The sequence below is a fragment of the Globicephala melas genome, chromosome 13, assembly GCF_963455315.2.
Source record: "Globicephala melas chromosome 13, mGloMel1.2, whole genome shotgun sequence".
Taxonomy (NCBI): Eukaryota; Metazoa; Chordata; class Mammalia; order Artiodactyla; family Delphinidae; genus Globicephala; species Globicephala melas.
This window is the reverse complement of record NC_083326.1, coordinates 72250551-72272982: the sequence shown is the minus strand read 5'-3', so window position 1 is coordinate 72272982 and position 22432 is coordinate 72250551. Positions and strand designations below refer to the sequence as shown.

Sequence of the window (22432 nt, the reverse complement as noted above, 5' to 3'; positions counted from 1 at the left end):
TTTTGACTCCAGGTTTGGTTTCAATATATTTCTTTTCTTTTCTTTTTTTTTTTTGGCTGCACGGCTCACAGGCAGCATGTGGGATCTTCCCGACCAGGGAGTGAACTCATGCCCCCTGCAGTGGAAGCTTGGAGTCTTAACAACTGGACCACCAGGGAAGTCCCGGTTTCAGTATGTTTCTGATAATTACAAAGCTGATTATATTGGTCATATTCCTAAAGAAATTCCTCAAGACCCTTTTAGTGTTCTGGTTACTGAATTCCAATTTTGGGGGGTGAGGTTCCCCACACATATTGTACGACAAGCAATTCTCAGGACACCCCCTGTGTGTCCTACAATTCGTTGATGCTGACACTATACCCAAATTCCACAGGTTAAGGGTTCATCCCCCCACCCCCACCCCACTTGTGATGCCAACCCCAAGTCCAGGTTGTTACCTGCACTTGTGGCCAACTGGCTATAAACCAGAGGTTCCCATAACCCCCTCCTGAGGTTCAGTTAACTTGCTAGAGTGGCTCACAGAACTCTGAGAAACCTATTACTTACTAGATCACTTGTTTATTATAAAAGAATGTAACTCAGGGACAGCCAGACGGAAGTGATGCACGGGGCAAGGTATGTGGGAAGGGGCATGGAATTCCCATGTCCTGTGCTCACCACTGTCCCAGAATCTCCACGTGCTCACCAACCTGGAAGATCTCTGACTCCCGTCCTTTTGGGGTTTCTATGGAGGCTTCATTACGCTGGCATGGTTGTGCCAGCTAAGGAAGGTTGCTCGCCTCCCAGTTCTACAAGAATTAAGTCATGAGCCCCTGTAGTCAATGGCCTTCAACACACCCTGAAAGGAATTCAGGGCAGAGATCAGGAATGAGGCACTCTGCGCACTGGGAAAACTGGCAAAATAGACCTTCAGATAGTTAGATATTTTCAGGAGAAAATTTTATGATCCTGGATTCTTATATCTTCCCATACTTAGAAAAGCACTAAGACCATTAACCAAGATATCAATTCCTTGTGACCAGCAGAAAACTTCTACTGAGATGTGGGCTTGGTTTCAGTACTTTTCACCAAAATCACACATACACTGTCCTCCCCCCTTACCTCTTTGGAACAGTTCCTCAGAGCTGAGAGGCTCTCTCCCAGGCTATAGTCCTCAGTAAGATACTGAATAAACTCAACCCGCAGCTTTTCCGTTGTGCCTTTTTTCCCCAAGTCAACAATTGATTAAATCATTGGCCATTGGAGACTGATTCAATTTCCAGCCCCTCTTCCCTCCCCAGAGAGGGAAGAGGTTTTGGGGTGGGGGGCGAGCCCTGGTCTCCTGGCAACCAGCCCCCATCCTCCAGTGCATCCCAAAAGCCACCTCATTAACATAACAAAAGATGCCTTTTATCACTTGTAACACTTAGAAACTTCCAAGAGTTTGGGAAGCTGTGAGCCAGCAACTATAGACAAAGACCAAATATATATTTCTTATAAATCACAACATTACATCCAAATTATTTTAACTATTTAACTTTCTTTGTACTTTTCTTTGTTGGCAAAACAAAACAAAAAACCCAAAAAGCTCCTCCTCCTTCCCACCCAATCCCAACATGCAAAATTATATCTGAAACTTACTTCTTATCCAAATGTTTTTGCTTGCATCCTGCCCTTCACAGTAACCAGTGCGGTACCAGGCACAGAAGTAGTCTCAAGATAGCACTTTATAGACTCAAAATTCTCTAAACCTAAGGTATGATTAAGGTATGATTAAGTAGGATATTACTAAAAAGAACCTAGTCATACTGTGTGAGAAGTATGATATGTCAGAGATACTGATCCTGTCTTTATTTACATTTTTGATATTTTACTCATCATGGATTTTTTTACATTAATTTTGATTTTTTAAAAACATTGTTTATCTTGACTATTGAGGTTTTTTTGGCAACCATTTAAATTTTACACCCTTGCCTCATCCTAGTTCCAGACCTGCTGAGATTCAAAGTTCATTGATTTAAAAAAAAAAAAAAAAAATCAGACGTGAACAGAAAAAAATATTGCAGAATACTGGTGAGATTATGTATCTGTTAGGTTTATTTCTCTTTGATTCCCTTTACGCTACTGAAAAGAGCAATTCTGTACAATACTGTTGAAAAGGGGATGAAATGTATACATAATTCTATAAGAAATAATTTCATTTGCCACAAAGTCTCCTAACCCAGTCAACCTCAAAAAGACCATTTCTTTTCTTTCTTCAAAAGAAATTGTGGACTAAGTTATATAGCATGAAAAAAAAATAACAAAATGTCCGTTGACTGATAAATGAATAGACAAATGTGGTATATCCATACAATGTCATATTATCCAGCTTTAAAGAAGAATGAGGGAGTTCCCTGGCAGTCCAGTGGTTAGGACTCTATGACTTGGCACTTTCACTGCCTTGGCACTTTTCAATCCCTGGTCCAGGAACTAAGATTCCACAATCCGTGCTGCATGGCCAAAAAAATAAAAAGAATGAAGTTCTGACACATACTGTAAGATGGATAAATTTTTGACACATTGCTAAATGAAATACGTCAGACACAAAAGGCCATATATTGTATGATTCTATCTATATGAAGTGTCCAGAGTAGGCAAATCCATAGAAAGAAAGTAGATTCGTGTTTGCTAGGGACTAAGGGGAGAAGGAAAAGAGCAGCAACTGCTAATGGGTATGGAGTTTCTTTGTGAGGTGACAAAAATGTTCTGGAATCATGGTGATGATTGCACAACTTTGTGAATATACTAAAACTCACTGAACCGTACGCTTTAAACAGGTAAATGTTATGGTTTTCAAATGATAATAAAGATGGTATTAAAAACAACAACAACAAACAGGGAAGAAAAATTAACCACAGCCTAAGAATGCTAAATATAAGAAGAGGGGGGAAATGTCTATAAAATGAAACAGAGGCTTCTAGATACATGGCCAAGAAAATATCCTGCTAAAAAAGTAGGAGGCAGCTTTAGGCGGTAAAAAAATGTAGTAGCTTCAGCCGGCATTTTCAGCAGATCTAATCTTAGCTTTCCTAATTGCTTCATTTTCCTGAGCCTTATTTTCTCATCTGTGAAAATGTAGATAGTGATATCTACTTCCCAGGGTTGGTATGAGGGTGGCCTTCACACACAGTAGGATTGCGGCTCATATCAGCCACAATCGTGTATATCTGTGTGCTTCTGGTTGCTGTCTCAGTTCATCTCAAGAAAAAGAATAAGTCGGCAGTGACTAGACTGAATAGGCAAAGGTTATAAGTGAAAGAACATCAGAGGAGACTGCTGCCTACAGAGAGGGAGAGAAAACTAGGAAATGAATAAATAAGAAGGAGAAGGTGATGGATAAGCAAATGGGCAAGTGGGTCATTAGAGACGGCAGGATAAATGTAGAGTAGCAAAGGCATTTAGGTACCACCTAAACTTGGGAGCTGGCTTAAAAAGGACTAAGGTCCATGAAAATCTTGCAGCTCTTTGGTAATAGTAGCAAATCCTGACACAGTACTTATTCTGTGGCCAGTATTGTTCTAAGTGTTTTATACATTTTTAATCATTTACTCCCTACAATAACCTACAAGATAGATCCTGTTATTGTTCCTGTTCTCAAGTTGAGGAAACGAGGCACAGAGGAGATACATAACTTACCCAGAGTCACAAAGCCAGAAAGTCAGCTATAGTACCTGGTTCTTCTCTATTCCACATTTTCTCTATTGTACCTTCAAAATGTTTGCTTTATGAAGTGTGATAAAACCAAAATGTCATAGCAACTTGGGTTAGTAATAGCTTGAAATGATCTTTTAAGAGCCACGCGATTATTGTAACTGAGCTTTCAAATGTGCTATGAAAATGAAGTTGAAAAGATGTAAAACACACACTAGCCTGGGGAGTGAGCCTTGTCAGGGAATTAGACCCTGGGGCTCTCATATGGGGGCGGCGAGCCTGGCATCCCTCCCACCGAGCTTTTTGGGGAAATGGTGAACGGGTCCCCTTCTCAGGGAGAAATATGGCCAAACACCTCACACCCAATCTTCTAAAAAGTGAATTGAGAGGTGTTGGGACCGACATCAGCAGATGTAAGGTCTAGACAATGTTCTCAATGAACAGTTTTATCACAATTTGAGCAAGTGTTTTCCCATAAATTAGAGACCACAGGGTTCTATTTTTTCCTTTCTGCAAGGGGGCAAATTTCCCCAGTCAAGAGGCACATGGTGCTAATTTTTGGAGCCATAAACGTGTTCTACGTGCATTGGGGGAAAACAGTGCCTATGCTTGGAGAAGTTATTGACTGCCAATCTGTTGTTTCTTCATTTTCTTCTTTATCAGTAAATATTCATTGAGTGTCCACAGAACAAAAACAGGAAGATCTGTGACAAATCCCTCTACTTTATATGGTGAATCTGCCATCAAAAGACATAGCGCCAATTCTGACGTGTCTACTGGAGACAAAGAGAGATTTCAGAAGGAATCTCAAACACGAGAGGGTGGCAGAAAATCCTTATCAGGTTAGGTTGTGTGTCTGCTACAGAACTACACTATTAAACAAAAGCAGCTTTGAAAAAGGAGTTACACTCTACAACTGAGAGCAGGAGGGACAAATCATTGCGGGGGGACTGAAGGAATTGACCCCTGCCGTATCCATCATTTCCCATCACATGGAAGACCTGTCCCGACCCTTTTCTCTTTGCTGAAAGGTCTAAAAAGTTCTCCTGAGGAGGCGAAGCACATAAAAGCTGCTCCTAACAATTTTCCTTCCAGGGTGGTCTCCCTTCTTCCCAAGAAGCTCTTGGCTCTGAGGAGGGCCCAGACGTTGTGTCTGAATGTTTGGCCAGGCGTCTGGGGACTTCAGAGACCCCCACCCTGTGTGGACATGAGCTCTCTCAAGAGAGAGGACCCAGGCTGGATCTCAGAACTTCTGCCTCCTGTGGAAACCATTCCTCAAAAGTCCTTCTGAAGTCAGGTGAGCTCAAGAAGGAATTATTTGCCATCTTGGATTGTTAAAATATGAAAGGTGGGACAACCGAAAGCTCTGAAAATTAACAGGAGACATACTCCTGCAAACTTTCTAAAATGTATTTCCTACTTCAGACGCTGACAGACGGTTTAGTAACAGGATAGTAATGATGAAACACTAAAGTGTATGATACGTGAAGGATTATTTTAGAGTAAATTAGAATAATTAACAAAAAAGAGTCCCTTGCAACCAGGAAAATTTATCCATGGCATAATGCCATGCCCAAAAGCAGCATTTAAATGATACTTAAGTGAGCAGTCTGTCAAATTATGTCCAGTATTATAATATTCATTAATTTTGAAAGAAAAACTTCTACTGCTACCCACATTCAAAAACAACAACAACAACAAAAACAAAAAACCAACCCTCTGACGTAAACAGAGACAGTCCCAATCCGATGATTATTTTTGGTTTAACAACCCAAGACTACAACTATAAAGCCAGGTGAAACAAAGGGATAAAAATAGTGTGATTTCCTGGAAATCCCACGATGCAATTTCACTTTGAACTTGCAAGCAAATATCCAGGCATGATCTGCATGCAACTGGGTGGCGTTTTGTTCTAGAACGATGGGCCCCAATTAAAAATAATGAGGCTTGTCTCCAGCCGCCAGACCCAATTAGAGATAATAAGGAGTGATAGTTCCTGAAATAGATTCATTTTTCTCTGATAGACGAATTGGGACAGGGGTCTTGGTCGGGGTCATTGGGATAGGTCTGGCAACAAAACATGGGTCACTCAGGCTTAAGAAGCCCTTACGAATCCAGTTATTAAATAAGGAAGTAGGAATAACACCACAAATCGTTCATTCATCGGCCACTTACACCCCACCACATTCAGATCTACATTGTTAGCCAAACAGGGTGACTATTGATATTAAAAACTTCAAAATAATGACCGTAACCTTTAAATGATTGTTTAAAAAAATACTGGAACGGAAGTGTGGCTGACTTCACGTATGTGTGTTTATGCATGCGTGTATATGTGCACACACACTTGCCCTTCTTATTTGGAATAATTGTAGACTTGTAGTAAAGTTGCAGAGACAGTACAGGGAATTCTTATATAACGTTCGCCTAGTCTCCCTTAATGTTAACATCTTATATAACCTGGCACGTTTATCACAACTAAGAAATGAAATTACCATTTCTGTCAACTACACTTATTAGTCTGGGACTGGGAGAAGAGAGACCAAGATGGTGTGATGGGATTGAAGTAGAGGGACAGGGGTGCAGCAGGAAGTAATTCAGAAACATACAAACTGCTGGGGCCCTGGGCAACCGGGACAATAATGGGACCACTCACCAGGTGAAAGAGATCACCTGCACAGGTACAGACAGGCAAGCAGGCTGTGCCCAAGGTATCTGATTACCCTCTTCTGGCAAAGGTGGCTGCGAGCTGACAGGACCTCAGCACAGAAATGTTTTCTAGACAGAGGGTTTACCCTGTAATGAAAAATAGTCATCAAGGATGCAAAGGTCTTGCGTAAGCCTTAAAGAAGAGAGAACTAAGCCACTCTCAGGATGGTGCATTTGGAAAGATTCAGCGTGAATCCATCGTCTTCACCCCTGGTTCCCTGAGCAAGATTTTAAACTCTAACAAAATGACAACGTTAACACCTATATAAGAGACATATTGAAAAGGTGTATTTTGCAAAATATCTTAATCATAAAGAGGAAAAAAGTTTTAAAAATAAGTTTGGCAGATGGGATTTTTCCAAAGATGGTCACAAGTGTATCTCCCATTCCACCTGCTCTTCTAGATCTTTCCATTCCTCCATCAAAAGGTAGAGTTTAATTCCTCCCTTGAATCTAGGTGGGCTTGTGACTCACTTGTAACCAACAGAATGTGGCAGAAAGGACACTGTGTGGCTTCAAAGACACAACCGTCATCAGAGCAGCCCAGCTGCCCTGAGGCTGCCACGTTGTGTGGAAGCCCAGCTACGTGGAGAGGCCACCTGCAGCCCTTCTGGTTGGCAGCTCTCATCCTCCAGTCTCCCCAGCCAGGTGCCAGATGCGAGAGTGAACAAGCTTTCAGATAGCTTGAGCCCAGCTATCAAATCACTCCCATCCCAGCCTTCCAGTCTTCCCAGATGAGGACCCGGATATCACGGAGCAAAGACAAGCCCATCCCACTGTTCCCTACTGGAATTCATCACCCACAGGATTAGTGAGCATAATAAAAGCATGGTTGTTTATGCCACAAAATTTGGGGTGGTTTTTTATTCCCCAGTAGTAACCAAAAGAATGAGGCATATACTCTCTTGACTGACCTCCATGGACCAAATCCCAAGACTAGCCATTTCTTTCCATCCCCTGTTGACACCTTGATGACACCCAGGCCTGCGGAACGCTCAAAAGCAGAAGACCTTCTAGAACCTTGTTACATAAGGTCCAGGAACTAGCAGCCTCAGCATCATCTGGGAGGGCTTAGAACTGTACCATCTCAGGCCCCATCCCAGACTTACTGAATCAGAATCTGCCTTTTGATAAGATCTCCCGGTTAAAATAAAATACTCAGGATTCTGTTTGAGTATTTCAGAATGCATGGCAGACACTGTGCACCAAAGACCAATCAGAGCTCCTTCCTCCCTTGCCTCCTATCTGACAGGATGGAAATGTAAAATGCTGGGTTTTCCAGGCTCCCTTGCAGCTAGGGGAGGCAACATGGCCCATATTTAGCCAAAGAACTACAAGTGGGAGTGCCTGGGAGAGGCTTTCAAGAAATCTTTTAAAGAAGGAAGATCCAATTTATGTATACGTCTTTCAACGCATCACGAAACATTTTAAAAACACATCCGGTTCTCTGCTTTTCATTGCTGTACGGTATTCCAGGTATAGATCCGCCCTGTTCAACCCATCCATTTCCCTAATGATAGATACTTAGGTCATTTCCAGCTCACCACTCCCTCAAAATCCAGCGTGATGAACATCTCAGATGTGTTCTCTTTTGAACATACACTCAAGTCCTCTCGGGAGTGTATGCCCAGGAGCGAGACTACTGGGTCATAAGGCACATAAGAACATAATTTCATTGCATTCTGCAAAACCCTTTTCTAGAATGATCGTAGAAGTCAGTCTATCCTTCCTTCAATAGTGCATTACGGCTCCTGGTTCTCTGTATCATAGCCTTTCCTTGGCACTTTCAGGCTTTACAATCTTTGCCAGTCTCACGGGTATACAGTGGTATTCCATTGCAGTTTACTTTGTATTACTGATTATTTGTGAAGTTAGAGAGAATGATTAACCACAAATGTTTATTAGCTAGTCAGTTTCACCTTTATGAGCCAGTCAGAGAAACTTTTCTCACATGCATGAGTGCATTTCTGGGTCTCTATTCTTCTTCACTGTTCATGTGTGCTTTCATTATGCCTTAAGAGTGTGGATTAATAATTGATTGGAATTTTATCAAATGGTTTAATTAAGGAGAACTGACATATTTACAATGCTAAATTATCACCTCCAAATCATTAGGGAAATGCAAATCAAAATACAATGAGATATCACTTCACACCCATTAGGATGGTTATAATTTTTTAAAAAAACACACAAAATAACCAGTGTTGGTGAAGATGTGGAGAAACTGGAACCTTCGTGCACTGCTGGTAGGACTGTAAAATGGTACAACTGCTATGGCAAACAGTATGGAAGTTCCACAAAATATTAAAAATAGAATTATCATACAATCCAGCAGTTCCAATTCTGAGTATATATCCCAAAGAATTCAAAGCAAGGACTCAATCAGATATTTGCACACCCACGATCCTAGCAGCATTTTTCAAAACAGCCAAAAGGTGGAAGCTATCTAAATGTTTATTGATGAATGAATGGATAAACAAGAATGTGGTGTGTCTACACACACACACAGACAGAAGATGATTACTCAGCCTTAAGAAGGAAGAAAACGCTGACACACGCTGCAACATGGCTAAAACTGAAAGACATTACACTAAGTGAAATAAGCCAGATACAAAAGCACAAATGAGGCATAGAGTAGAGTCAGATTCATAGAGAGAGAGAGAGAGAGAGAAGAATGCTTGTGGCCAGAGACTGAAGGCAGTTAGTGTCTGATGGGTACAGAGTTTCAGTTGGGGAAGATGAAAAGAATTCTGGAGATGAATGGTGGTGACAGTTATACAACAATGTAAATGTACTTAATGCTACAGAACTGTACACTTAAAAATGGTTAAGATGGTAAATTTTGGGCTTCCCTGGTGGCGCAGTGGTTGAGAGTCCGCCTGCCGATGCAGGGGACACAGGTTCGTGCCCCGGTCCGGGAAGATCCCACGTGCCGCGGAGCGGCTGGGCCCGTGAGCCATGGCCGCTGAGCTAGCGCGTCCGGAGCCTGTGCTCTGCAATGGGAGAGGCCCACGTACCGCAAAAAAAAAAAAAAAAAAAAAAAGATGGTAAATTTTACTTATTTTACCACCATAAATAAATTATCTCATGCATGAAAAGCTGCCTCTCTCTCCATTTATTCTCATCTTGTTTCTGGATCTTTCAAAGTTTTAAAACTATTCTCCATTAAAGTGTTTTGCAACAACTATCAGATAGAGAAATTAGGGAAATGATGCTACTGACAATAGCATCAAAAATAATAAAATGCTTAGGAATAAATGTAACCAAGTAGGTGAAAGATCTGTACAATGAAAACTACAACACATTGAAATAAATTACACACACAAATAAATGGAAAGATATTTCATGTTCATGGATTGGAAGAATTAATATTGTTAAAATGTCTGTACTACTCAAAGCAAACTACGGATGCAATGCAAAATTCCTATCAAAATTCCAACTTTTAAAAAAATTTTTTTTTACAGAGATAGAAAAAAAAATCCTGAAATTTGTACAGAACCACAAAAGACCCTCATAGCCAAAATAATATTGAGAAAGACAAGCAAAGCTGGAGGCATCATGCTTCCTGATTTCAAACTATATTACAAAGTCATAGTGGTCAAAACGTGTGGTATCGGCATTAAAACAGACACACAGATCAATGGAACAAATAGAGAGCCCGCAAATAAACCCATACGTATGTGGTCAATTAATTTATAACAAAGGCACCAGGAATGTACAGTGGGGAAATGACAATCTCTTCAATAAATGGTGCTGGGAAAATTAGACAGCCATGTGCAAAAGAATGAAACTAGACTCCTATATTACACCATACAAAAAAAAAAAAAAACAACTCAGTATGGATTGACTTAAACATAAGACCTAAAACTGTAAAACTCCTCAAAGAAAACATAGGGGATAAACTCCTTGACACTGGTCTTGGCAATGATGTTTTAGATTTGATACCAAAAGCAAAGCAGCAAAAGCAAAAATAAGTGGGAGTGAAACAAACTAAAAAGCTTCTGCACAGCAAAGAAACCTAGCAAGAAAATGAAAAGGCAACTTACAGAATGGGAGAAAATATTTGCAAACCTCCTATCTGATAAGGGTTTAATATCCAACATATACAAGGAACTCATACAACTCACAGCAAAAAACAAAAACCCCAATTAACAAGTGGGCAAAAGACCTGAATAGACATTTTTCCAAGGAAGACATACAGATGGCCAACAGGTACATGAAAAGATGCTCAACATCATTAATCATCAGGGAAATGCAAATCAAAACCATGATGAGGTATCATCTCACACTTGTTAGAATAGCTCTCATCAAAAAGACAAAAGATAACAAATGCTGGCAAGAATGTGTGGAAAAGGGAACCCTTGTGCACTGCTTGTGGGAATGTAAACTGATACAGACACTAGGGAAAACAGTATGGAGATTCCTCAAGAAATTAAAAATAGAACTGTATGACCCAGCAATCCCACTTCTGAAGGAAACGAAATCACTCTCTTGTTGAGATATCTGCACCCCCTTGTTTATTGAAGCATTATTCACAACAGCCAAGGTACGGAAACAACCCAAATGTCTGTTGACAGATGAATGGATAAACTCAGCGTGGTATATATACACAATGGAATATTATTCAGCCTCAGAAGGAAATCCTGCCATTTTCGACATCATGGATAAAGCTAGAGGACACTATGTGAAGTGAAGTATGCCAGACAGAGAAAGACAAATACTGCATAGTATCACTTACATGTGAAATCTTAAAAAAAAAAAAAAGACAAACTCAAAGAAACAGAGTGAAAAGTGGTTGCCGGGGGTTGGGGACTGGGGTTAATAGGGTGAGGTTGGTAAAGGGTACACATTTTCAGCTACAAAATGAACAGTCTGAAGATCTAATGAAAAACATGGTGACTATGGTTGATAACACTGTCTTATATAATTAAAATTTGCTGAAAGCAGATCTTAAATGTTTTCACATACAAAAAAAGGTAAGTATGTGAGGCGATTTGTTAATTACCTTGATGGGGGGGAATCCTTTCACAACGTCCATGTTTATCAAACCATCACGTTGTACCCTTTAAATCTTACAATTGGCAATTATACCTCAAAAAAGCTAAAAAAAGTTTTGGATACATCTCATTCTTTTTAGTGGCATATAACATGTGTCTATTGATTGACTGATTGAGGTAAGAACATTTAACATGCGTTTTACCCTCTTAAATTTTTAACTGTGTAACACAGTGTTGTTAAGTGTATTTTACTGGCGTAGTGTTCTACAGACACCTTACCCCATCCCACACCTTTCCAGGCCCCTCTCCCACAAGGAGCCCAATTCTTTGTTGTTATTTTCCAGACCAGAGGAAATCAGGTGGATAAACAAGGTATTGGTGATTTAACAACTGAATTTTAAAACACCAACAAGGAATGAGATAAGAGCATAAAAGAATGGCTTCACACTGTCCTGGACAACCGGAAGGCAGATTATTTGGAAAGAAAAACAGGCAACTAACTGGACTGCTCTTGTACCCAGGATCTTGCCAAGTGTCAGATCCTAGGGAGCTATCCTTTCACCAGAAGACCCTGTCTGAAGGTCTTGGAAAAAAGAAGGAGGAAGCCTGCATTTCCCGATTCTGAGACCTAAAGGTGTGTTTGAATAGTAACAGCTAGTTTTTATTTGTCTAAGAGAGGAGAGTAGACCTACAGTAGATAATCCAGGAGTGCTTTCTATGTGCTTGCAAGACGTAATCCACAACATCCAACTACATGCACATTCCTTCTACCCTCTGCCCTTGGGACCAACAGACCTTGGCTTCCATCTGCTTCTTTGCTCCTTAGACCCAGCTGGGTGGGAAAGATAGCAAGATGGCCAGAATTGGGAGGGGCTGCTAACAAGGATTGTTTTCAGCTGACGGAGGGCTCTGTCCTAACTTAGGAGAGGCAATGAGGAGCTCTTAGATCATGCTGTGTCCTATGATCATTGACAGATGGGTAAGCTCAGCTCAAGTTATTTTGCCTTCTGTCCCCCTTAGTTTTCTCCTGACTGGGACAGTTCTGAGCAGGTAACCAGGGGCAGCCTGGTTAACAGTTATCAGCGTGGCTAAGGGTGAGTCTGCTCTATCGTTCACCATCAGCATCGTACGCACGGAGAGCCTGTAAAGGACTTAAAAGTTACACACACCAAACAGATGAAAACCGATACAGTGAATAAACTCAACATCTAGAACAGTGCCGTCAGTAGAACCTCCTATAACGATCGTGATGATCTGGGTCTGCATTGCCCAATATGGTAGCCACCCAGCACTTGAGATGTGGCTAATGAACAAGCAACAAATTTAAATTTTAATTCATTTTAAATAGCCCCATGTGGCTATTGACTACCATATGAGACAGTGAAGGTTTTGATTTTTTTCAATCTGTTCCTTTCCTCCCCAGTCTTACAATAGTCCAATGGTTCTCAGCCAGGGGCAACTTTGCCCCTGAAACCCAGGAGTCATTTATCACTGGAGATATTTTTGGTTTCATCGTGGGGGGTGGGGTGTCACTGGCATCCAGTGGGTAGATACCAGGGTCGCTGCCAAACATCCTACAAAGCGCAGGACAGCTCCACACCGCCAAACGGAGAATCAACAAGCCCAAATGTTAACACCAAGGCTGAGAATCCTTCTCTAGCCTTGTTTATGGTAAGTAAGGCTTTTCATAATTTGTACGACTGTTATTTTCTTGATTTTTCAAAAACTATTAAATTATGGTAAAACATAAAATTTGTGGAGTAAACACATAAAATGGCAACTACCATTCTACTTTCTGTCTCTGTGAATTCGACTGTTTCTAGGCACCTCATGTAAAGATGCACTGTTTGTCTTTTTGTGATGGTTTATTTCACTTAGTATAATGTCCTCAAGGTTCATCCATGTTGTAGCATGCGTCGGAATTTCCTTCCTTTTTAAGGCTGAATACTATTAAGTTCTGTTTATCCATTCACCCTCTGGTGGACACGTGGGTTGCTTCCACCTCTTGACTCTTTTCCATAACGCTGTGAACATGGATGTGTCATTTAACTGATTTAAAAGAAACTGGGAATAATTTTAAACTTACAGAAAAGTTGCAAAGATTATACAGAGAGCTCTCATCTGCTCCTCACTTAGTTTCCTCCGTTACTATTTCATATCACCATGGTACGTTGTCACAACTAAGAAACCAAATGTGGGACATTTCTATTAACTGCACTCCAGACTTAATTCAGATTTTACCAGTTTTTTTCCACTAAGGTCCTCTTCTTCCTCCAGGATCCAACCCAGGACACCACACTGCCTTTAGTCGTCACCCCTACCCGGTCCCTTCTGGGCTGGGACAGTTTCTTGTTCTTTGTTTTCATGACCATGACAGGTTTAAAGGGCACGGGTCAGGTATTTTGTAGAATGTGCCTCAATTTGGGTTTATCTGTTCTCATCAGTAGAGCAAACGTTAGAGATTTAGAAAGAATACCACAGAGGTGAAGCGCATCTCGCCGCATCCTATCCCATCCCCTCAGGGACTCGTGGGATCCACATGACATCACTGACATTAACTTTTATCACTTGGTTAAGGTTGTATGGGCCAGGCTGCTCCCCTGTAACGTCACTATTTTTCCCTCTCTATACGCTGTTATTCGGAGGTGAGTCGTTAAGACCAGCCCAGTGGGGAAGGGGGAGGAAAGGGGAGAGAATTAATATCCGCCTCCTGGAGGAGAGAGTATGTAAATACATTATTTGGGACCTTCCGTTAAGAATATTTCTCGTTTCTCCCCCATTTATCGATTTTTTTCAATCATTCATGTCGGTACATGCTCATGGATATTTATTTTACACTTTAGGTTATACTCCAATTTTTCTGTTTGTTTTGGCCATCCCTCGCTTTTCTAAACAGTATATCAACAACCATGTATCCTGCACTTGATACTTTAACATGTTTCAAACCTGACAGGCTTTTTCCAAGGAATGAGTCTTGCCTCAATGTTACTGATATCATTGACATTTATGACAATAAAGGCCACATTGATCATTCTGAACAAGGTCCTATCCACCCCAGCGCCTGAGAAACAGAGCTGAGCTAAGAGCCAGCTGCCACGCTGGCTCTAGAATAATCCTGAGAAGCTTACAAGCGTCCCCTCAAGATGGGGCTGCCAAACCCTTCTGGGAGGGTAATTAATTGGTCCAATAGAGGACATGGTCATTATCACTCAGCTGGCCCATCTCTGTCACAAATCCCTGGGTTCAGGAAAAGCAATAAAACCCGTGTGGGGTGCACATGCCTAAAAGCAAGATAATTCCTGGAGTCAGACGTACACAGTGTTCACTCGTACTTTTGTTTTGAGCTCTGTAACAAAACGGTGTTTGGAAACAATACTTAGGATAAACAGTTCATCTGGATATAAGGTTTTGCTTTGTTTTTCAGAAACAAATCCTAAACAGCCAAGAGAACTGCCTTAAACTCTTTTAGGCATTCAGGCTTTTGGGTTTTCTTCTGAGACAACTTATTCTCCTGATTGGAAAGTTATTTCTCACCTTTACATCTGAAATCAAACCAGAGATTTGGAGGGAGAACTTATGTGGTTGTATATAGACATTGCCTATGAATCTTAGTCACCACTGAAATGGCTACGCTCTGATTTTAAAATGTTGTGAACAGTTATTTTAAGAGTACAAATAGTTTAAAAAGAAAACAGGCTTACTTACCTAGTTCAGAGTCCCAAGAACACACTGGCTGCTCACTTACTGTAACGTGGTCTGGATTCAAGACTGTGTGTACGAGGGTGCCGTTTTCACTCTCAACATTAAGTATGTCAAGGGGTTTTCAGTCTGTGGCTCTGCGGACTGACAGTTTCAAAATCAGGGGCATTGTATCAATCTTTAGGAGTCCTTTTCATTTCTGGTGCAGATTAATTTCTGAAGCAGAGAACCCTCCCTAGCCCCCAGTCCAGGCAGCACAGGATGACTTTCTTCCCCGCAATTAGTGAATAGCAGGTATTGGTTTTGATAACCAGCTCTCTGGGCTGGGCACATCTGCCAAATTCCCACTGCATGTCCCACTATGAAGTTGCTCTTTACAGGAATTCTCGTGGAATTTACAAGAGTTAAAGCTAAGCACACTGAGAGGATGCTTCTGCATAGGCACTTGGTAGGTTTCAGAACACACAGAAGGCGCTGCAGAATATGGCACAGGCTAGGTGATGAAACGCAGGCATCCTTAGGGACTGAGCATCTCAAACAAGTCAGGCGCTAGGACCTCCACTGCATTTCTCCAGGCTGAAGTTGTGGAGGTCTTTTTGTCCGTTACACCCATGCATGTAATCAGCGATTGTTCCTATTGTAAATCCCAGATTCACCATCTGTATGTTCCAAAGGGCTGGGTGATTGTTAATATCCTGTCCCTATGGGATTAATCTGAAATTTCACACTAAATGATTTTTAAGTATAATTTGTTACAATGATACAACATTACCATTTCTAAAACAAACAGCCAGGATTGTTACCTTGCAATAAAAAGCAAAAAGTTTGTGTGCTACTGTTTTACATTCACTTCTCTATAGACACAAATAGAGGTATGGAAAAAAAAACAAAACAACCCAGCCCAGAACCTTGGGAAGGGGTTTTAAGTAAGGGAACACACTGCTTTTTTATTCCTGGTGAACAGGATCTGAACGTGCAGTAGTGATAAAAGTAAGAGAATATTCTAAGCAGTCTTTAAAAACCACTCAGGGTTGTCTGGTGTTTGCAGAAAAAAGAAACTTACAGTAAAAAATCCAAGTTTGGATTCTCTATTCAGCAAAGAACTGTTAAAAGCTTTCTGTAGACAAATGAGGAGCCTCCAAAACCAGTCTGTGATATTAAAAAGAGCTGGCTTGAAGTGTGCAGAGAATATTCTTTTTCACGTCTTGGTTTGCTACACAAAAGGTGTTACTCCAGTCAAAAGTTTTAACGCTATGAATTTCAAAATATACTGTCCAAAATAGTATATTATTTGGAATAAAATCTAACCACAGCCAGGATACCAAACATTGAGACAGTTTTGCATACTTTACTAAGAATGAAGCCTTCCCACTAGATTGAAACGCATACAGCAATTTTATTTTCCTGAACTTTTTAGGGTGGGTTCAAATTTTCCCTTTTATGGATCAGATGGCCGAGATGCTGGAACCACTTCAGCAGTTACAAAGTTCGCTCAACTTCATTTTTATTATAATCTACCCCATAAACTAAACGTATGACACCTATGGGACCTGTGTGGTGACCAGCAATTCCCTGGGGTGTACCTACATCCCTCTCAGTGGGATGTGCCTTGTCCCAAGCCATGCATCATTCAAAAAGATGCCTAAAAGGGCCTGCCCATTAGAAACCACTCAGGGCAGGAGTGTAGGAGGGTGGGGTCCCGCTACCACTTCTTCCCCAACCCCTGACACGGTCAGGTAGAAGAGCTAAAGTGAGCCAAATCAGAGTTACTTCCTCCTGTCTCATATGGGCGCAATCGCACCCCCCCCCACACACACCATTGTGAGGACCAAGAAAGATGTACAAAGCACTTAGCACATCATCATGCAGAATAAGTTTTCCAGAAAGGATACCTTATTTTTTTTTTATTAGCTACTGACCATCTTTCTGAGGTTCTGACAGCATCACGGGCACGAAAACCATTTTACTTTTGTCTTCATTATCATAAGAAAACAAAGATCCAAGAAAAACATGGTCAGAGACCAATGGCAAAGACCCTGGCCTTGGGGTTGGGCGATAAGGAGTAGTGGAGCCTGTGGCAAACTGGAAAGCACGTGACCCTCCCTCTAACGGGGGTGGGGGGTGGGGGGTTCGGCAGCGGCATTCAGTCTGAGCCATCCGAGCCGAGGGCTCCCTCCTGGGATTGCGGGCCTAGCACGGCCAACTTTTCAGATTTTTCAAGAAAAGCTGGAAATCACAGCTTGAAGGATTTTAAAATGCTGGCTTCTAATTCAAGTTTTTAAAAAGAAAGCCCATGACCCAAACAAAGCCTGTCTGTGGCTGCGTGTGGCCTGCAGACCCCTGGTTAAGGATGCCTGCTAGAAACCAATAGAAAAAGACATACAAAGAAAACAGAATACAGAATAGCGATCGTCACAGTTCTGTCTAATAATGTAGACTCCGATGAGCTGTGGAATGGTATATTTATCGCACCCATAATATAGATCTAGAGGCTGCAGCAACATACAATGAGAATATACATATACACACACGACAAAGTACGCAAAGTGGCCAGATTAAATCAATTACAGAATTCAGAGGCAAGAGCCTTCCCCACATGCTCATTGCTGAATGGGAATTCCTGGTGGATAAATGAAAGAAAGGGCTTAGATTGGATACAAGTACAGATTGGGGCAGGAGATAACGATCTTGGATATTTTTTTCGTACCTAAAACGGCATTATCTTGAGGGAGCCTAACCTAATGTCTCCCTGGATGCCAGAAAAAGGCCGTCCAACCTTTCAGATCACGAGAGAACTGTAGTAAATCCAGACTATTGATTTGAAAGGTTGAGAGCTTCCCAGAGTGACTCAGTTGATTCCTTATTTGCTCCAGCAGAATCTAGCTACAGAACAATTAAGAACATTTAGGAATACAAACTCACCTGGAAACACAAGCCCGTCACTGGCTGAGCATCTCCTATACATCAGGCGCTATTTCCACGCCTCACACAGCCCTGACAGAGGGGTGTTGTTTTTTCAAAATGGGGAAACAAAATTACGGGAATAACTCACCCCAAAACTACTCAGAAGGGAGGGGCAGCACTGAGACTTGAACCCGGGTTGGCCTCACAGCTGAGCCATTACAAAGTCCCCCTCCTAGGGTGCTGTCATCACATTTAGAGTCTGCAGGGAATGGGTGATTCTAAATCTTCTAATTCATATGGAATTGTTATGTTAAGATGTCTGGGATTATTTACTTTCCAAAAATAAAATATGCTTCAGGTCAAGATTATGCCAAACCATTAGATATGTCTTTTTTTATTCAAGAAGTATCTCATAGTTTTTCAGGGCCAGATAAATGAGCGTTACATCAAGGAGCATTATAACAATGTAAGTAGCCAAGATCACCCAACTTTTTAAAATATTTTTATTCTAGGAGCCTGTTTTAGTCTCTAAAGTCTTTGGGTTTTTGTTTTTTTTTTTTTTTTTTAAGTCTTTGTGTTTTTAAACTGAAGCCAAATAGAAAAACAGGCCAATAGTTTCAATGTGGTCACGGCCAAGATACATACATTGAAATTGATACCGGATTTTAAGGGTTTTTTTAAAGCATTTTATTTTTTTACTCTGAATTTTCACGATTAGCTGTAATTAAATTTGTTAAAACAACAGAAACTTGCTTGTCCATGTTCAACAGAAAAATTGCTACTTGTGTACATGGACTTGGCACTGACATTCTAGGATGAGGTGTAGAACTCCATGGAATTTCGGCACTGGGTGAGCCTCAGAGCTCTAATCCGACTTGTCTCTGGTTTGTGAATCCCCCTTCACCTCTTCTTAACCTTTGCATCAGCAGCTGGGTCAAGGGCACTTTCTACCATCAGAGGAGACAGGCCAGCCTGGGACTGCTCTTACTGTTACCAAGTTTTTCCTTATCCGGGTTAAAATAAGCCCTGGAACCTACAACCCAGTGATCTCAATTTGGCTTTGGGGAAGTCGCAGACAAAAAAAGCCTCTGGGTTTTATTCTTTCAGCACTCAAATTCTCAAAAGAAAAAAAATTAATAAAAGGAATGCCTAGACATTGCCAAAACAACAACTAAATTAAGTTATTATAAAGGGGAGGACAAAGCTCCAACAACCTGCTTGGAGCACATTCAAGGGTCCCACTCCATAAAAGGCTGAATTTATTAGCTACCAACCACCTTTCTGAAGAGTAGGACAGGGCAGTGATTGAACTAGCGGAAGCAATAGGGTACCATCCAGATATAAAAACCTTAGAGTACTCCCTTCCTGGAAACCTCCAAGGGTTTAGCATCCTTTTATTAAATAAGACGTATGCCAACAATTATAAGTGGCATTATCCTCTACAGGCGCACTCCCAAAGAACCATAATACACGTATCAGTCATGCTAACAAGAGCAAAAGAGATCAACGGCCCGCGTACTTTCATGATCTCCCACAGAAAAAACCCATTCTGTCCTCCCATCTGCAGAAGCTGTGTTTAGACATCAAACAGGGGCTTCACGGCGCCATGGAACCGACATCTTAGGAAATCAGAATCAGAAGTTACTTTTAGAGGCAGCATCAACCTTGGGGAGTGAATACTGGGTAAGCTTTCTGTTGAGAACTTTCTTACGAGAAAATGCCACCTGACTAGATTTTGCAATTGACCAAGCAAGAAAAAAAAATTTTTTTTTAAGCCTGTAAGTCTCCTGTGTGCCAGACACAGTCCAGGGCGCTGTGGCCTAGACGGGTTGTTCTAGTATAATCATTCGTGAAAAAGCACCTTGACGTTTCTGCTTCAAAGATACGCCCTGTGGTTCACTACACCAGCCAGTGAATCAGGGTGGGAGAAAGAGAAGTGATTATTTATTGCTACAAATCATATATTCCCGACCATGCGCCCTTTGCCCCCTCACTACCGGAAAATTAGAAAAAGCAAAGCAAAAGTCAAGAACTTAGGAAAAAGAAGAAAGAGTCATAGCCTGTAATAATACCAAGCTGCTTTCTGGTCAAACAAAGCCTGCTTTAAACTTGCTAAGTGAGTGAGTAGTTTTTAATCCTTCAATAGCAGCACAGTTCCTACACACTGCCTATGAACTGGTCTTCCCAGTTATGACTGAGTTGGTTTTAAGCTCATCAACAACATCCCAAACAAACATTTCTTACATAGCCTTGGGCACCCTAGCTCTGAACAGACCAGGCAAATAATCTACTGCTTAACTCCCAAAACTTCAGAAATACCCAGCCCAAGTTAGAACATTCTCTGCTACATCAAACCAGAGAGCAAGCAGAAAAGCCATATACCTATTGTTTTTGCTCCTTTCTGCATTTCCTTTATAACCAGAGGACTGAGGAACTGTTGAGGCTTTTGGAAATCTTGCTAGCAGGGAAGCAGATCCATTTGCAAAATCAGAATCGATCTGAGGCTCTCCGTAGGCAGAAGCAAATGATAAGGTGCTATATAGCCATGGAAACAGGTGAATTTCACATTCTTTCATTTAAAAAAGAAAAAAGGGTAGTATTGGCCATCTTTATGTAATTCAGTAAGATCACCTGGTACAGGCGCCCATATTTATTCAATCAGAGAATCGCCGGAGACTTGTTACAAAACAAGAATTCCTCAGCTCTTCCCTTTTATGGTTCTAATTTCACCCCAGGTGACTCTTATAATTCAGCAGGCTTGAGAAATACCATACATTTATAAAAGGGAAAATACATTAACCTAACAAAAGAAGGATTTCTGCTAAGTTACCTGGGTTTTCTGAATAACTCTAACAGTAGGCGTTTGAGTGGCAATATTGTCACCAACCAACCCTGAAGCAAAGAACTCAAAAGCTCAACTCTTTAGGGAAATGATACACTTGCTAACCAAAAATCCCTGCAGAGAGGCCAAGTTCCTAAGGAAAAAAAGGGGGTTTTGAGGACTGCCCAGGACAAACTGAACCTCTATTTTAAAAAAATGTTTTATTTTAGTGAAAGGTCTTTGCTCTTTTTTCTCCATAGTGCATGAGTCTGCCTTTTATTTTAAAAGCTTTACTGACTCCACCAGGCTTCAGAAGGGAGACTTTCTTTCCAAACCACTCTAAAGATATAAAATTATACCTGGATGAAAAGGACTGTTACTTCAAAAGGAGGTTGTCACGTCAACCCCCACCCCCCCTACACTATTTACTGACAACTCCATTAAGGATTAACAGAAATAAACCCAAATGCTTTGAACGCTTACAACTTAACCTCTGAATTAATTGGAGGTCATTCGGGGACATTCAAAGCAATGTAAACTACACTGCTACATTAGTGACGTAGTAAACTACATTACTACAATGTAAACTAGAACCGGTCAAAATACACATTTTCAATATATGCAGGTCGCAGAGAGATGAAAACTGAGACGTTTCATGACCATGACCATGACCTTAACTAACATCTGTAAATTACATTTTCCCCCCTAGAGACTGCAAGCTGATCTATTTACTTCTGGCAGAGAAGAAAGGAGCAAGGGCGCCCAGGTGCTACAAGAAAACCATTCGGGACATGGAGCAACGCCAAGGTCACATCCCACCTGAGTGAAAAATGAAATCCAGGTACTGTACACTCAGCCTAGGCAGTCCCGGCTCCTTCTTGAAAGTAAACAGTAGGTCGGAAAGGCTTCCAACCACAGGTGCGGAGACGCGGTTCCCCTGCCCGCTACGGGATAAATAAACAACGTGAGGACAGCCTGGAGAAACCCAAGAAGCACTGGATGCCCGGGCTAACTCGAGGCGCAGATTTGAGTCGAATATCCACACGCAGAGGCAGAGGCTGTGGAGTCGCCGTGGCCTAGTACGAATCCCCACTCTGCCCGTGCGCCCTTGTCCACTCATTACCGCCCAGAGCTTCAGTTTCCCTCTGTGCCAAAAGGGGACCATCCTCTCCCCTAAGGGGATGGTGTGAAGGATAAACGAGGCGGCAGAAATAAGCAAATAAAGGATGACTGTGACTATTATTGCTGTTGTTATTTCAAACTATTCCAATAGAGGCTCAAGAGGGAGGGAGTCGAAAATGCAAGCTTTTTCGGGGGATCAAACTAACTCAAGCCCCACTTCTAAGGCGTCTGGGAAGACCTTTGTCCGCGCTCGACCCCGCCGCCGCCCGCGGTCCGCGCCACCTTTCCCGCGGCGGGCGCGGGGCGGGGCAGCCGGCGGCGCGGGCCGGGCGGCGGGGAAGGCGGGAGCGCGGGCGCACCGGCGGGCCGCGGCTCCCAACGGCTCGGCTGCGCTCCGCTGGCCGCGCGGGACCCCGAGCATCGCAGCCTCTACCACAGCCGCTGGCCCAGCCGCGCTCGCTCCGGGCCGACTCACCCTCCACGCGGGACAGGGGGGCGCGGCGCGCAG

General features: G+C 41.9%; 1 protein-coding gene across 4 annotated transcripts in view; it reads right to left on the bottom strand.

Annotated features, from left to right (window-relative positions):
- MYO1H (myosin IH) overlaps positions 1-22432 on the bottom strand; it is a 143921-nt gene that overhangs the window by 92852 nt on the left and 28637 nt on the right. For 3 of the 4 annotated variants that reach the window (XM_030860621.2, XM_060310195.1, XM_060310196.1), the window contains exon 1: positions 15084-15186. The exons of the other annotated variant lie outside the window; for it this stretch is intronic. The gene's annotated coding sequence lies outside the window, so the exon portion shown is untranslated. Of the gene's footprint in view, positions 1-15083; positions 15187-22432 lie in introns of those variants that run through there. 4 annotated transcript variants of the gene reach the window in all.